Below are 16,259 nucleotides of genomic sequence, written 5' to 3' on the forward strand. Positions count from 1 at the left end.
TCGGCCCCATTTACAAAAAAGAAAAATGAATATGAAAGGCGAACATGCCGTCTTGCCGTAAGCTGTTATGCACACGCTGTGAGGCTCGGGCTGATTGCCTTCCTGATGTGAAGCCCCATGCAGCGTCCTGGAGGGGGCTGTCTGCAGCCCCTTAACGACCTGCAAGTACTCCTTTCTTTTGCATTGATGGGCTCTTTCAATATGAGAGACCCTTTGAAGACGCATTACCTAGCCAAGAGGTAAACACGGGGTATTTACAGCAACATGTAGTTTAGTCATGATGGAAACAAGCCTAGACAATGACAATAGTTTAGGGTTTTGTGTAGGCATGGGAAAGGCCCTTGGTAGGCACTGCTGTCTTTAGTTGTATGAACGGCACCAGGTGCAAAATGGTGCAAGTACCAGGTCATCTAATGGCAGTGCCTGGCAAATGCCTGATAAGTTTGCAAAAGCCAAAAACTGTTAACATGACTTCACTGAAGGGCACACACAGTGCTTTTAACTTGATTGGCTGAACGCAGACCAGGTTAAGACATTTCTATTACACCAAGTAGCATTTACAGCTCAAATTAATTCAGCATTGAGTGCAAAGTTTAATGTTAAGGCTTGATTAAAGAGAGCTCAAAGAGTTCCCATGAGAAGGTGTTTTGGGCGGGTAGGGGCAAGAACAGGGTTGGGGATTAGCATGGCAATGAACAGTCAATGGGTGGGCTGTGATTTACTAGAGGAGTAAGTCATGAGGGAGCCAATGACCAGAGGGGTGATGGACTATATGAACCAAGGACCAGATGACAGCAATCAACCAGGTTTCCCAATACCAGAAGGACGACAGTGGGGGGGCCATGTCACGCTTGTCGCCATGAGCTAGTCCTGGATTTTCCCTTTGCATACTGGTCCTTGTAGGCCCATACTTATAATGGGAAGAAATAAAATACCAGTCCTAGCATTTAATAGGAAATGCCTGGACTGGCTCAGTGTCATGAAGGACATGGGGCTACTTGGCAGGTACCTGCAATGGAGCCAAGGACCAGAGGTGAGCGACGAATCAAGGACCAGAGCAGCCAAGGATCCAAAAAGCCAATAATGTTGCTTTTATAAGTCGCACACATACAAAAAATTAAAATAGACACCAATTGTTAGAAAATAACAATTTTAATAAATGCTTTTTGTTAACATATGTTTGAGCTCTCTGTATGTATTCTTTGCGTTATATAGTTATTTTTCAACTTCTGAGACCTTTCCACCTTATTTTAGAGGTGCGCTTGTTTTTGCAGCTTATTTGGTTGGGAGTCAGCTTGTTTTGGGCTTGTTTTAAAGGAACATTCAGCTTATTTTTTCCTTCTGACCTGGCAACACTGAGCGGGCGTGGAGAGAGGAAGGGGAGACTGGGGAAGAGGGGGTTTGAAGAAATTAAGTCGCATGGAGTAGAACCGAGCTCTACACTGCGGGGCTGTGGTGGGAATACAGGAGCTCGAGGCACACACAGGACTGAGCAGGAACAAAGGAGGGACCCTTCTGCACCGACACAACGAAAGCACAGTATTTGAAAGGCTACCGAGGATTACAAAAGCCCTGTACAGTGGTTTAATTGCTGGGATCAAAAAATAATAAAAATCACATAAATGAAAAACATTTTGACTTTTCTGTTTAATGACACCAGCGTAACATTGTTTACTCCCCCATGTACGTAGACACATCAACACGGAAGAATGCCATATTAAGAGAGCGCTAATCACCATATTGCTGAAACGAAGCACCTGAATGCTTTATGGAAATGCTTAACTCAAGGTGGTCTGTTTAGGGGGCTTCGTGCATGGACAACATTGTGTGATGAATGTCAACTTAACTATTTCATAACTTGTGTGTTTTATCACTGTTCTATAGCCAAAACATTAATGTAAAGAAATATTATACCAAGCAAAAGGAGTGTTTAGCGAACAATGGTTTCACACCTGCCTGCATCAGGCGTGCCTGTAAATAAGTGAACACAAGGTAGGCTGCAGTCTTGTGGCAGGATGGATGCCATACTCCCACTTGTCATGAATCCTCCTTGCATGTTAATTCCACTCTCTTTATCACGGAGAATGGTCATCATGGTTTCCACAGTTATGTTGCCTGTTTGAAAACCATTATAACGCACTTCAGCAGGGCAGTTTCTAATCCATTTGGTGCCCAGAGCGAAACACTAGGAATACACCCCCCCACATCCCATCCCGTGCCCCAGCCCCACCGCACCCCACGCGCCAGCCCCACCGCACCCCGCGCCCCCACCCCACCGCACCCCGCGCCCCAGCCCCACCGCACCCCGCGCACCAGCCCCACTGCATCGCACCCCACCCCACTCCCAAACTACACCATTAAGGGACTCCTACGCAAAGTGAAACAGTCCGTTACACAAGGAATGAATTGCCATTTGCAACAGTGGGCCACTTTTTCATTGGTGCCCAAGACAATTGTATGCTCTAGTCCCACTTAGGCTGCAGATAATGAGGACTGGGCACACCAAGAGAACATGAATATGGCACAGGATGCAGTATATGCAACCATCAAAGAACACAAGATGCTGAAGGGGGTTTGGAGGCAACCTAAGCCAAAAGGGCAATGACAAGGAGACACCCGAACACAATAAACAATCACTTTAAAATTCTTTCAATGGGAATCAAGTGTATGCTTTGATACAGTAAAGTCTGACTGTTGACTTGTTATAAGGAGACATGGAACCGGATTATTTATTTATTCATGCAATGTTTGTCGGGTACCTATTTATTTATGCAATGTTTGTCGGATACAGGTATCCGACAAACATTGCATAAATAAATAATCTGTGTCCATGTACCCGACAAACATTGCATAAATAAATAAATGAACCGGGTCATGGCTTAAAGAATACTTACTCAGCAACACTGATCAAAACTATTATCAGCATAATGAAGTAACTCATCACCAGTGCCATGGAAGTGGTTTAAAGTGGAATTGATATCAAGTTTGGAAAAGAAGCAGCATGAAAGAAATAGCGCTGCTTCAAACTATTATTTCGGGAGAGGCAAAGCTGCCTACAGTGCACGCCCATGCCCCACACTACCTCCCCTCCCAACACAATTTCAGCACGAAACCATTCAGTGACTAATGGCCCACCATTAGCAGTTTCCTGCCTGCATTGTGATGGGAGGGGCTGGTTTTGGCTGCAGGGGGACCTGAAGTGTTTTAATTGTTGTGCTTATGCCCCCACCCCAAGTGGCGCAAAAGTGGTCAGAGGAAGCCTCTGACTTCTGTAATGTTACGTAGTACTTGTGACATTACAGTCAGAAGGGGCAGCGCCAGTACCTGACCCACAGAACTTTCCCCACGGCAATGCGCTGCCCCACAAACTGGGGAATTTTATCCCCTTTATTTTTCCATTTGTGCTTTGGTTTCCAACAAACCTTGCACACGAACATGAATATTTAAAAGTATCCTATGCACAATTAGACAAACAATACAGGCCATAAATATAAACCATCTCCCCAGATAATACAAAATCATACACAAATATAAACTAGTCAAGTCACACAGCATTCTTGTTGCAGCTCAATTAAGCCTACACATTTCACAATATCAGAACAATGAAGTATCTGTTAAGTAGAAAAGCAAAATTCTATAACTTTTTTCCCAAACCTTTTATTCAAACAAGAATGCGAGACATACATAGACAGTAAAATATGGCTGAATGCATAATGCACAACATTCCCGGGTCGAACAAGCCATCCCACCACCGAGGCGCTAATGCGAAAATGCATAACCCTGTTAAAATAACAAAGTACCACACCAAGGACATCACATCAGGGAATAGTTTGAAAGTAGAGACGGTTTAAAAGTTAGGTAGGGAAAATTCTGGTAATAGTCAACAAATGGGAGCCAGAAATCTAGATGCCAAGGCAGCGCATTGTTTTACACATGCTGTAACTTTTTCGTCAACCAAGATGTCCCATACCTCCATCCACCATTGTGCCAATACTGGCCCCATAGGAGCCTTCCACGATCGTGCTATTGATATTTTAGTTGCTAAAAATTGGTGTGTCGCCGATTGTGCTCTGCAACCCGATTTAGGGTACACATCTTCCACTGAGCAACGCGATAGGCCAACTAGTGGAGCCAGGGGTAAGTCCACTGCAGTTCTCTCCTTAATGTAAGACAGTACAGCAACCCAAAAAGTGTGGATCACATGACAGGACCACCACATATGAAAGTAGCTTCCCGAGGCCGCACCCCCTCCAGCAAGCCGAATTCAAAGCAGCATTCATTTTATGTAAAGTTAGCAGAGGCCGGTACCATCTGTAGCAAAGTTTATGCATACATTCTCTATTGGTTACACATCTAGAGGAGGCGTGGTTTCTAGCCCAGATCTCTTCCCATAAATCCTCGACAGCAGGTCCCATATCCGCTTTCCAAATGGCAATGTAGGAGGATCTGACGGTTAGTAAGTTGCCTCCCAAAAGTTTATAAAAGCATGAGATTCTACCCCCATCTATGCCATACTGTTGGGTACATTCCAATACTCTCACCTTCGCGGGTCACCTGGCTCCTCACAGTTGTGAAATCCAGTGCCGAATATGACCATATCTAAATCGTTCGCCTTCGGTTAGTGAGAATTGAGCCTTACATTCGGACACGAGAGAGGAGAGCCCTCCTGGTACAGCTGATGCAAGCTATGCAGTCCCCCATTATGCCAATTTGAAAAACTATTCCCTAAGAATCCTGGGGAGAATTCTGCATTACCAAAGACTGGATAGCACGGTCTGAAACCCGATTCACCCACTTCTTCATAAAAGCCACGTGCCAGTAATACAGCAAGATTTTTGTCGAGCTCAAGTGTGTGTCAGATCGGGGAGTTTAGTATTGTCGATAAAGGGTAAGAAAGATAACCGGCAGGAGGAGTTGGCTTTCTCAAGAGCTACCCAACTGGGAGGGGACCTCCAAGCCAAAATGTGCGTAACCCGAGCAGCCACATAATACCTGAGGAGGTCCAGAGCCGCCATTGCTCCCCTCGGGGCATAGCTTAAAACCTCAGCTTTTGGAACTCTAGGCTTTTTGCCCGCCCAGATAAATTGTAGGACGCTACGCTGCAGCATACGTACTTCAAGGTTGGGTATCTTAACTAGCAAGGCTTGACAAAGATACAAGAATCTGGGTAAAAGATTCATTTTTACTGCAGCGATTCGTCCCATCAGTGATATTTCCTGCTTACTCCAACGTTTAAGATCTTCGGCAAGATCCTTAAGCAACCCTGGGAAGTTGACCCAATATACATCCTGCGGGGAAACAGGAATCCTCACCCCCAGGTACTCAATAGTGTCAGATGCCCACCGAATTCAACAGGTGGATCCCGCAGTGGCAATGACTTTCTTGGGCAATTGCACACTTATGGCAAGGATTTCTAGTAATTGACAGAGAAGCCAGTTCAAATCATCTTAATTCAGACATGACAGCCTCAATGGAGGTTGGTATATTAGTTAACATGAGCAGGACATCATCGGCATAAAGAGGCATTTTGTGTTGTACCCAAGCTACCTCAGTCCCTGTGATCTCCGAGTTGTCTCTGATCCTTTGCGCAAATGGCTCCATTACAAGAGCAAAAATCAAAGGAGACAGTGGACAACCCTGCTTAGTTCCATGAGCGATAGGGACAGGGGCAATTAACCCTTATTCGAGTAAAAGGTCAATGGTAGTTAGCCAATGGGCCAAATCCAAAAGCAAGCAGAACCTCACAAAGGTAGGGCCAGTGCACTCTGTCGAATGCTTTAGTAGCATCCAGTGTGAGTACTCCCAGGGCAAGACTATCACCTCCTGGCTAGGTCAAGGATATCCAAGACTCATCTGATGTTGTCTTGTGTGCTTCGCTTTGGAATAAACCCAGCCTGATCCGGATTTATCAGTTGGGGTAGAACCGTCCCCAACCTCGAGGCCAACACCTTAGAGTACATCTTGGCATCCAGGTTCAAAGAAATTGGCCTGTACGGGTGACAATCCTGTGTGGGATTCCCCAGCTTAAGTATTAAAATTGTAGTTTACTCCATCGAAGGAGTAACCCTCCCTAAATTCCGGGAACAAGTTGAATAAGTTAGTCAAAGGTTTGAGTAGTTGTGGTTGAAAAATCGTATAAACGATGCTGAGAAACCATCCGGACTAGGGGTCCTGTGTTTAAGAGAAACCATTGCTATTGCCACCTCTTCCGTGGTTACAGGAGTGTCTAAGGTCTCCTGACCAGTAGACTAGAGCCTGATTTGGTAGTCTGGCGTAAGTCGCAGAGATGGGGGGGCGGGCCTGCTGCAGATTCTGTGGGTAAATATCATTCAGAAACCTTCCTTTTCGCCGATTCCCTGTACTGAATATTTATGTCTGAGTCTACCAGCACTGCTGTAGTATTTGTTGTATGTATGGCCTTCAATTTATGAACCAGAAATGTATTCACCATATTACCCATGGAATAATAAGATTGCTTAGCACGAATAATCGATTTGGCCGTATGTCCTGCTAAGTGTGCTTCTAGTTTATTTCGCGCTACCCGTAGGCCCTTCATGGCCATGACAGAATTGAAATGCTTATGAAGCATTTCTGAAGCGCGCATCTCCCCCTAAAGTGCCTACCTTAGGGTTCTATTCCTATAAGTGCAAGCAGTCGTGTGAGCAATCAGTTCCCATCTAATCACTGCCTTCATCGGGTCGCATACCGTGGCAGTCGGAACGGTATCAGTGCTATTTTCCCTAAAGAAATCAGTTATTGCCTTAGTTATGGAGTCCTTTGAACACCAAATCTGAGAGGGCCGGGTCGTGCAGCTTCCATGGGGGCCTGCTAACGGGGGACAACCTATCAACTGAAAGTGTACACTCAACTGCTGCATGATCTGAGAGTACATGGATAGCAATGAGTACCTCTGATACAAACGGAATCAGAAGGAACAAGTTACTTACCTGTAACTATTGTTCTCCAGAATGGGTCTGGCATGGATTCACATGCTCATGAATATTCCCCGTCGTCAGGCCGGGAATCAAAAAGAAAAAACAGTTTCACTTTCACATACAAACTGTCTTTCTCCGATAAACCAATCACTGAGCTCTGGGTCATACTGCCCCCAGCCAATGACTGCCCCTCTCCCTAAGCCCCTCCTCTGGCAGCCATCTTCAGATTTAATAGCCCATAAAGTGGCAGTATGACCAAGAAGAGCCACAGAGGGGCAGGAGGGAGGGTTTGCATGTGAATCCATGCCAGACCCATGCTGGAGAACAATAGTTGCAAGTAAGCAACTTGTTCCTTCTCCAGCATGGGGTCTGGCATGGATTCACATGCTCATGAATAAAGAATACATAGCAGTACAACATTACACAACCACAGGAGGTGGCAAGGCTCAACAGAAGCAAATACTCTTCCCTCCGGAACAGTCTCGCCTTCAAGCGAACAGGTTGCGTAGCACTGCTTGGCCAACCCTGGACTCCTCTCTGGAATCCCTGTGGACGCAGTAGAATCTCGTAAAGGTGTGCGTGGACCTCCACGTAGCAGCCCTGCAGATGTCCAGCAGGGGCACACCAGACAGGAACGCCGTCGTCGCAGCGATCGCTCTGGTAGAATGGGCTCTCGGACGGCCGGGCAGCGGTTGGTTTGACAACCAGTGACAGTGTGTGATGCAGCCGGAGAGACACCTGGAGATGGAAGCCTTGGACAAGGCCTTCCCATGGTTCACGGGACCAAAGTTCATGAATGGTTGAGATGTCTTCCGGAAACACTTTGTGCGTGCCACATAGAACTTCAGCGCACAAGCCACATCCAGCCAGTGCAAAGTCCTTTTAGCCGGCGACAAAGGTTTTGGAAAAAACACAGGCAACACCAAAGGCTTGTTGAGGTGGAATTCCGACAGAACCTTTGGCATGAAGGAGGGGTGCATCCGCAGCACCACCGTTGTGTTGTGAAAAGTCAGCTAAGGCTGTTCGCAGGCAAGGACCTGGATCTCACCTACCCTCCTGGCAGAGGTGATGGCCACGAGAAAAGCTGTCTTCCACGAAAGGAACTTGAGAGGGGCCTGATGCATATGCTTGAAGGGAGCCCCCATGATCCTCGTCAGCACCATGTTGAGTTCACACGCCGGGGTAGGGGCCTTCTCCGGTGGTAATGATCGAAACAGTCATTTGAGGAACTCCTTGACTAGACGGTGGGACCAAAGAGAAGACCGTCCTGGAGACCTGGTGTAGCGGGAGATAGCCGCCAGAAGCACCTTGATAGAGGCGTGCGTCTGCCCTGCCTTGACCAAGTACAAGTACGGAAGAATCTGCGGAGCTGAGATATTCAGAGGGTTGGTCTTCTGCGTCCGGCACCACGTTGCAAAATGTTTGCACTTGTGCCCTTAGCAATGAAGAGTGGACGATGTTCTGGCCCTGGTAAGGACCTCCCTGCAGTCCGCCGGCAGCTCATACACTCCAAACCCTAAGGCTGCAGGAGCCAAGCCTTCAGGTTCAGCGATCCTGTGTCGTGATATAGGATTGTGCTTCCTTCTCTGGCGAGCAGATCCAAACCACCGGCAGCTTGACCGGGGGTAACACTGACAGGCTGAGAAGATCCGGGTACCAAATCTGACTCGGCCACGCCGGGGCGATGAGGATCATCTTGCATCGCCACCGTTTGAGTTGATTGATGACTCGCAGCAGGAGAGGCAACGGGGAAGGGGAATTCCGGCAGAACAGGCCTTCCCACAGAAAGGAAAAGGCGTCCCCCATGCTCCTCGGCTGGTGGAACCTTCTGGCGAATCTCTGGCATTTGGAATTCATCGCTGTCGCAAACAGATCAATCTGGGGTCTGCCTCATTTGAGGAAGAGGCTGTTCACTTGATCATGTCGAAGTTCCCACTCGTGGCAAGAGCGGAGCTCCCTGCTGAGGGAGTCGGTGATGGTGTTCTTGACTCCAGCCAGGTGAAAAGGAATGAGGAACATCTCTTGGCTGACGGCCCAGTGCCACAAGTCCTGCGCCTCTCTGGAGAGCGCCGGGTATCTGGTACCTCCTTGCTTCCTGATGTAGAACATCGTGGTGGTATTGTGCGTGAAGACCCTCACCACCTTGCCCTTGAGTGACAGAAGGAACGACTAGAGGACCCAGAACACTGCCCGCAGCTCCAGGACATTGATGTGGAGAGCCCTCTCCTATGGTAGCCACAGGCCTCTGGCGTGGAGACGTCCGGTGTGGGCTTCCCAGCCCTCCAGGGACGCATCTGTGGTGACTGTCTCTTGGTATGGGGGGGCTCTGGAAATCCGTGCCCCCGGCAATGCTGGAGCGCACGCCCACCACCTTATCGCTCGACGGAACTCCTCGTCGAGAATAATCTTGTCTGCAAAGCTTCCAGACACCTGGATCCACCAAGCGTCCAGGAATTCCTGAAGGGGTCCTATCCGCAACCTGCTGAGCCGGATCAGGTTAACGGTGCTGGTAGAGCTGCCGGCGCCGTTAACCCTCTACCGCCTCATTACGAGGTCTGCTCGTGAGTCCCTCTAAGGACGTCTGGTAAAACCAGTCGTCCTTAGTGGGACCCGCTAGCAGACTAGGATGCTTACAACAGGCCCGTAATTAACGGGCCCGTGGTTAGCATACTCCCTATTCCCATTGAGCCCTATGGGGGCTCAAATGGGAATGGGGATGTACCGGGTCCGGGTTCCTGGAATGGGGGAATACCGGGCCCTCCAAGGTCGGAATGGCCTGGTATTTCCCCATTCCAGGAACCCGGATCCGGTACCCGGTATGGCGGGAGCCATGCCGCTAAAAGCGGCATGGCTACCTGCATACTCGTAATGAGGCCCATGTCTTAATCCAGTTAATCATATGAGATTGAAATACACCAGTTAAGGTCTAGGAGAGTTCTAACAAAACAGATAGGTCTTCACGGCCTTCTGGAATGACGGAAAGGTTTTAATCTCACAGATTTCTCTGGGTAGTTTATTCCATGCTCTTGGACCGTAGACGCCGAATCTGCGGTCCCATTTGCTCATATACCTGGTGTGGTGTATATGAAGCAGATTTTGATCTGCTGAGTGCAGTTGTCGGGTAGGAACATGTCTCCTGATTTTATCTGATAGATATCTTGTTCCTGTCTTGTTAACACATCTATAAACCAAGCAGAGTACCTTAAACTCAATTATCTCTTTTACTGCCAGCCAATGTAGGGCTCTTCTTAAGTTAGAGGTTGGAGCTGATTTTTTACCTATATGCCAGCCTAACCACTGCATTTTGGGCCACCTGCAGTCTTCGCAACTGATAGGCTGGTATACCCGACAGCAATACATTTCCATAGTCTAACCTCGAGTTAACCAGAGTGCCAATGACTACCGCTCTGTCCTCATTCGCAATGAATGGTAGGATATGTTTCAATAGGCGTAGTGAGTGGAAAGCTGCTTGTACCTTCGCACTAGCTCCACTTCCCATGTTATCCTTCCAGACACAGCCTACATTTTTTATTTTCTTGGAGAAATTCAGCTGTGTCCCCATAGGGAGTTTAAATGCTCCCTCTGCAGATTGTGCTTTGAAGCGAATAGAGTCACTTCTGTTTTGCTGGCATTCAGCAGTAGCTGGATCGCACACATCCAAGCCTGTATTTCTTGTAGGCATCGGTCAACTATTTTGTACGTCTCCTCTAGATTCTGTATCCTCAAGAACACCTGCGTATGAGTGAAACTGTATGCCGTGCTTCCTCAGAATGTTCATGAGTAGTTTAACATATAAATTAAAAAGCAGTGGGGAGAGGGATGTCATGAACCATCAGACATGCCCCTTCTGGACCTCCTGGTCCTTGACGCGTCGGGGCTTACACTCTGTACTACTTCCAACATGGCCGTACACACAGAACGCTACCTACCAGTCTTTACATCCAAGGCAGCATGTTCTATAAAATGGCCATGCCCCCGCGGCCCGCATGTCTCAACGCTACTGTTGCTGTGGCTAGACGTGTGCTCCGAAGTTTGCCTTGCGGAATTCTGTAGTTTCCTGATTCCTGGACCCTCCGCTTTCCCTTCTATCCTCCCTCCTCCTATTTAGCCTTCTTCCCGGATTCCGTGCACCCGCCTCCGAGTGCACTTTTCCTTTCCTGGTCTTCCTGGAGTTTCCTCATTTTTTCCCGGACGTTAAAGCTGAAAGAACACTGGAAGCCGAAGACGGCAGAGCAGGCTTGTACAAGACCCGATCCGTACGGAAGAAAACTCCTCTGGATTCCATCAAGCAGCGAAAGCAGGTGAGAAAGGGGGAAACCTGTGACAAGGGACGAACCCTGTGGGACTCCACAGCTTTGTAATCCTGAATCTAACAAGAAATCTCCAAATCCTACTCTGTTCTCTTCTAGAGAGAAAAGATTCAAACCATTGAAGAGCTTGTTTCACTACTCCACCCACTTCTCTCAGACGTTTCAGCAGGGTCCCATGGACAACCGTATCAAAGACGGTGGACAGGTCCAACATGACCAACAGGGACACGCCCCCCTGATCCGCCGTCTCCAATAGATAGTCCCAGACCGTCAGCAACGCCATCTCCATCCCAAAACCTGGTCGGAAGCCAGATTGCAGTGGATTGCAGATTCTCCTGATCCAGATGTTCCTGCAGCTGAGCTGTCACAATGTTTTCCAGAATTTTCGATGGCCATGACAATCCTGCCATTGGCCTGTAATTCTGGAAATTCTTAGGGTCCAAATTAGTTTTTTTAGCAGTGGCGTGACCACAGATTTCTTCAGAATCATCGGTACTACCCCTGATGTAAGAGATTTGTTGACACATGTTGTGATAAATGGGGTAATATCTGGAGCTATTCGTTTAGCTACTGAAGATGGAATAACAAAGAGTACATCATTAGTAGCCTTCAACACAGAGAGCAAGGTGCAGACCATTTCCTCAGATACTTCCGTAAACACAAATAGCTTCTGATCCGCCCCAGTGTCTTCATCATGAGATATGCATTCTGGGCTAATCTCCTCTGTTACTTCCAAATCCTCTTGGGGATGTTATGGTTTAATTTCCATAATCTTTCCTTGTATTAGCTCTCTTTTATTTATAAAGTAATTATTAAAAGCATCTGCCTGTGCTTGTGATGATTCAGGTGCTGCTGACGCACACCCAGGATTTGCTAACTGGGAAATAGCAGCGTACAATTCCCGTGGCCTGTTCATGACTTTGTCAATTTTCCCCGTTATAAATTTAGCTTTGGCATCAAAAATGGCTTTTCCATATTCTTTTCGGGCGCTCTTGACCTTTTCTAAAATGCTCTCTGTACGATGTTTTCTCCATTTTTTTCTGTAAAGATCTCACCTGTACCCTTTTCTTGGCCAAATCTGGCGAAAACCAGGGGTTACATGGCTTTGTTTTGTTGGAGAGGGGCCTGTTCATTACAAAGCATAGCCATGATTTCCATGCCTTTATTGAAGAACTCCTCACATGGAAGAGCCTCTTCAATCTGTGCCAAAGCATGTTTCAGAGTTTCCCCTGAGATTTTCAATAAATCTTTCAGCTTGCGGAACTCCCCCATCCAATTTTCTGTGTGCACTTCCAGAGTTTTCTTATGCATTCTCAGTTCAAATACTATGGCATAGTGGTCTGTCCATGATATTGCGATTGTCTCAACATAACAAATTATCTTCCCTCGATATAGCAGGACATCAAGACAATGGTCCTGGTAATGTGAGGGGGATGACGCTAGAAGTTCCAAAGCATGGGCTTCCAGGGCCTCCCTTAATCCTCTCCCATCCCCAGATGTCACCTCCTCAGCCCATATATTGAAGTCCACCAAACATAACAGCTCGTCATGCTTATTCCCCGTGTCTGCCACAAATAATTCTCATTTCTCCAGGAAAGCCTGTGCTGGGCCAGGAGGTCGATACCCAAAGAGAATTTTTATAGTTTTATTTGGAGAACACTGAATACAAGCATGCCTCATCTGACTTGATGGTCCGCACCGTGGCAGTCTTCAGTGTCAACAGCCATTGCACCTTGCCCAGCATGGCCACTATCCTCTCTTCCAAGGGGGCGGTCAGGCAGGAGACCAAGTTGAGCCTGGCCCCCAGAAATAGCACGTTCTGCGATAGTATCAAGCAGGATTTTGGATAGTTGACGGAGAACCCCAGATCTGTCAGCAGCTGGACGGTCCTCTCCGTGTGTTGAACTGCTACTTCCCTGGACTTGGCGTGGATGAGTCAGTCATCAAGGTACGTGTACACATGTATCCCTTGTAGGCGCAGATAGGCCGCCACTGGTGCCATGCACTTTTGTGAACACCCTGGGTGCCGAATTCAGTCTGAAGGGAAGGGCCTTGAACTGGTAGTGCCTTCCCTGTACTACGAAGCACAGGACCTTCCGATGCTTCTCGTGAATGGGGATGTGGAAGTATGCATCCTCCAGATCCAGCGACGACAAGAAGTCCTCTTCCTCCAGTTGGCCAAGCACGTGCTGCAACATGACCATCATGAATTTTTGGGACTTGAGGTATTTGTTAAGGCGCCGCAAGTCTAGAATGGGCCTCCAGCCCCCAGTCTTCTTCACCAAGAAGTATCTGCAGTAGACTGCGGAGCCCGCAGTCACATCGGAACCAGCTCTATAGCCCCCTTTTTTAATATGGCCCGTACTTCCCGCAGGAGCGGAGGGATGTGCTGCTCCTGCCGGGCCACCAGTGGTATCCGCGGACACTTCTGCTGGAACTCTAGAGAGTGTCCGTGGGTGGGAGCGTCCAGCACCCAACGGTCGGTGGAGATCTTTTCCCACTCGCTGGACCAAGTCAGCCCCTTTTGCCTTCGAGAGGGCGGCCGTCACCAGCTCGATCCTCAAGGATGACTTAGTCTGGACAACCTGGGCCTTCAGGGGCAGGTCGGACACCTTTCCTTGCGCCTTGGTCTTCTCCGGCTTTTCCCGCAGCTTCCCTGGGTTAACCGATTTCCTCTTCGGGGAGGAGCTGGAGCGATGACTGGCGATGGAGGCAGATGGCGAAGATGAACGTGCGCTGCGTATCGTCGGACCCACTTGTGCGGAAACCCAGACGGAAACAAACTTGCGGTACTTGGCCTTGTCTTGGGCCCCCGCGGATCGAGCACCCTCAAAGGACTTAGAAGCCAGCTCTTTGGACCGGCCGGTCCTGGGTAAGGCATGCCCCTGCTTGCCGCACAGGGTAGAGGCCTTGGAAAGCCATGCCACCAACCTACTGTGACTGTCCCTGATGGTTTGCTTGGAGAACCCAAGGCAGATTTCACAATATGCTTCGCTGTGCTCCGGATGGAGACAGTAGAGGCACTGAGAGTGTTTGTCCTCCACAAACAAGTTCCTCAATCCGCAGCTGGAGCAGAGCTTGAAGAGGGAGCCTCCCTCTTTCTTTCCTCCGACATGGTCTGGAGTGCGATGTAGGCCCAATGGCGTTCTGGAATCTTCCATGAAACTCTTTCATGAAATTCTTGCCCTTAAGGGGCGTTGAAAGACGCCGACAAACGGATCCCTGCTTGCCGGTCAAAGGAACGAAAGAACACACAGGCTCTATTTGACAAAAATAGAAACTTTTTATCGAAAAAGCGCAAAAACGTAGAAAAGATCTCTGAGCACAACACGAGGACTCCCAACACTTGAACGTGCAGTAAAAATGTGAAGATGGCTGCCAGTGGAGGGGCTTAGGGAGAGGGCAGTCATTGGCTGGGGACAGTATGACCCAGAGCTCAGTGTTTGGTGTATAGAAGAAAGACAATTTGTAAGTGCAAGTCAAACAGTTTATTCTTTTACCGAGGATTCCCGGCCTGACAACGGGGAATATTCACGAGCATGTGAATCCATGCTGGAGAAAGGGAGATATGAGCCAGAGATTGATCCTTGAGAAAGTCCTATACGCGTGTAAAATGTGTGTTGTCAAGTTCTCCCTTGTGCAATAGCCTCCACAAGTAAAGCAGATTCATTTCCCTCAGAACTTTAATTAAAGACTGGGCCAGTTTAAAGTCTGTAGCAGAGGGTGGGTGTGATTAATCATGGGGTCAGGTACTACATTATAATCCCCCTACCCCCACCACCAAGATCACTTGTCCATCTGCAAAAGCAGTCCTTTCCGACAGAAAGTCCACCAGGAATCCACCCTGCTTCTCACTGGCGGAATAAAGAGATATGACAGTAAACAGATGACTGCCTAACAAGCCCTTGACCCCTATAAACCGACCCCCCCCGGGTCATTCTTCTCTCCCAACTCAACAAAGATCCCTGTTCCACCTTTATCAGTACTGAAATAGGCAAGATATTGTTTAGCAAAGTGTCTATTGCGCAGTCTACGAAAATCAGTGTGACATAGGTGCGTCTCCTGTAACAAGGCTATAGAACATTCCTTTTCCCTCAATCTCTGCAACACAGATTTAAGGGGGAGTTCAATCCGTGCACATTAAGAGCAAGTTCTTTAACTCTGGCCCAACGGGGAGTCCGCTAACACGACCTCAGTGCTAAGTGGAAATAAGAGATAAGCTTAAACTAAGCAGGTGTCACACTCTACAAGTAGCAAACTGATCATGACTCTTACCATCCCGCATCCAATTTTACCTCAACATTTACGAGAACCCTTCCAAAAAAGCCCATCCCACACCCACCAACAAGAAAGACTCGTATAAAAATAAAAACGGTTCAGAAAAGGAGCTATTATCACAGACCGGGGCTATTGCCTGCTGTCGCCAGACCAAAACACAGTCACAAATCAATAGAGAGAATATTCATGCCATCGCCAAGTCCATCCGCTCACAGAGTCTAGATCGTCTAAACAGTTAAAGTGAGGAGAACCATCTTGAGGAAACTTTTGGAGAACCATCTCCGGTTCCGGAAGCACCTCAAGACCTTCCTCTTTGCTTCTGCCTTTGCCCCCCCTCTACCCTGCTGATTCTACTCTCCCTCGGCACCATGCACCTGGCCACCCTCTTTCCTCCGGGCCCAGGTACCTGCTCCTCTTGCCACCCGCATGCACTGCCTCCGAGCCACCCCTTGCACTGGGGTCTGTATCTGTACGCATACAGCCCCTACCCCTTTGTTTTGTTCTTCCTGCACTTATCAGACCTACCCAGCCTGCTGCCTTAAACCCAGCACTGCCACTTGCTGGCTGCACTCCTTCTGTTTGTTGCCTTTTTATTTATTAATTTATTTATTATTATTTATGTTTTTTTCCTCCTTGCTCCGCACTCTCCTTTTGATCCCCCTTCCATGCACTTCTCCCTCTTCCCCTCTACCATGCACTTGCTCGTTCTCAATGTCACTGGGCCTAGTAAGATCGT

The 16,259-nt window shown here is 48.1% G+C and overlaps 1 protein-coding gene across 2 annotated transcripts in view; it reads left to right on the plus strand.

Moving 5' to 3' along the window:
* PCYOX1L (prenylcysteine oxidase 1 like) overlaps nucleotides 1-16,259 on the plus strand; it is a 241,703-nt gene that overhangs the window by 116,010 nt on the left and 109,434 nt on the right. The window lies entirely within an intron of this gene.

The sequence above is a fragment of the Ambystoma mexicanum genome, chromosome 3p, assembly GCF_040938575.1.
Source record: "Ambystoma mexicanum isolate Mex_15411 chromosome 3p, UKY_AmexF1_1, whole genome shotgun sequence".
Lineage (NCBI taxonomy): Eukaryota > Metazoa > Chordata > Amphibia > Caudata > Ambystomatidae > Ambystoma > Ambystoma mexicanum.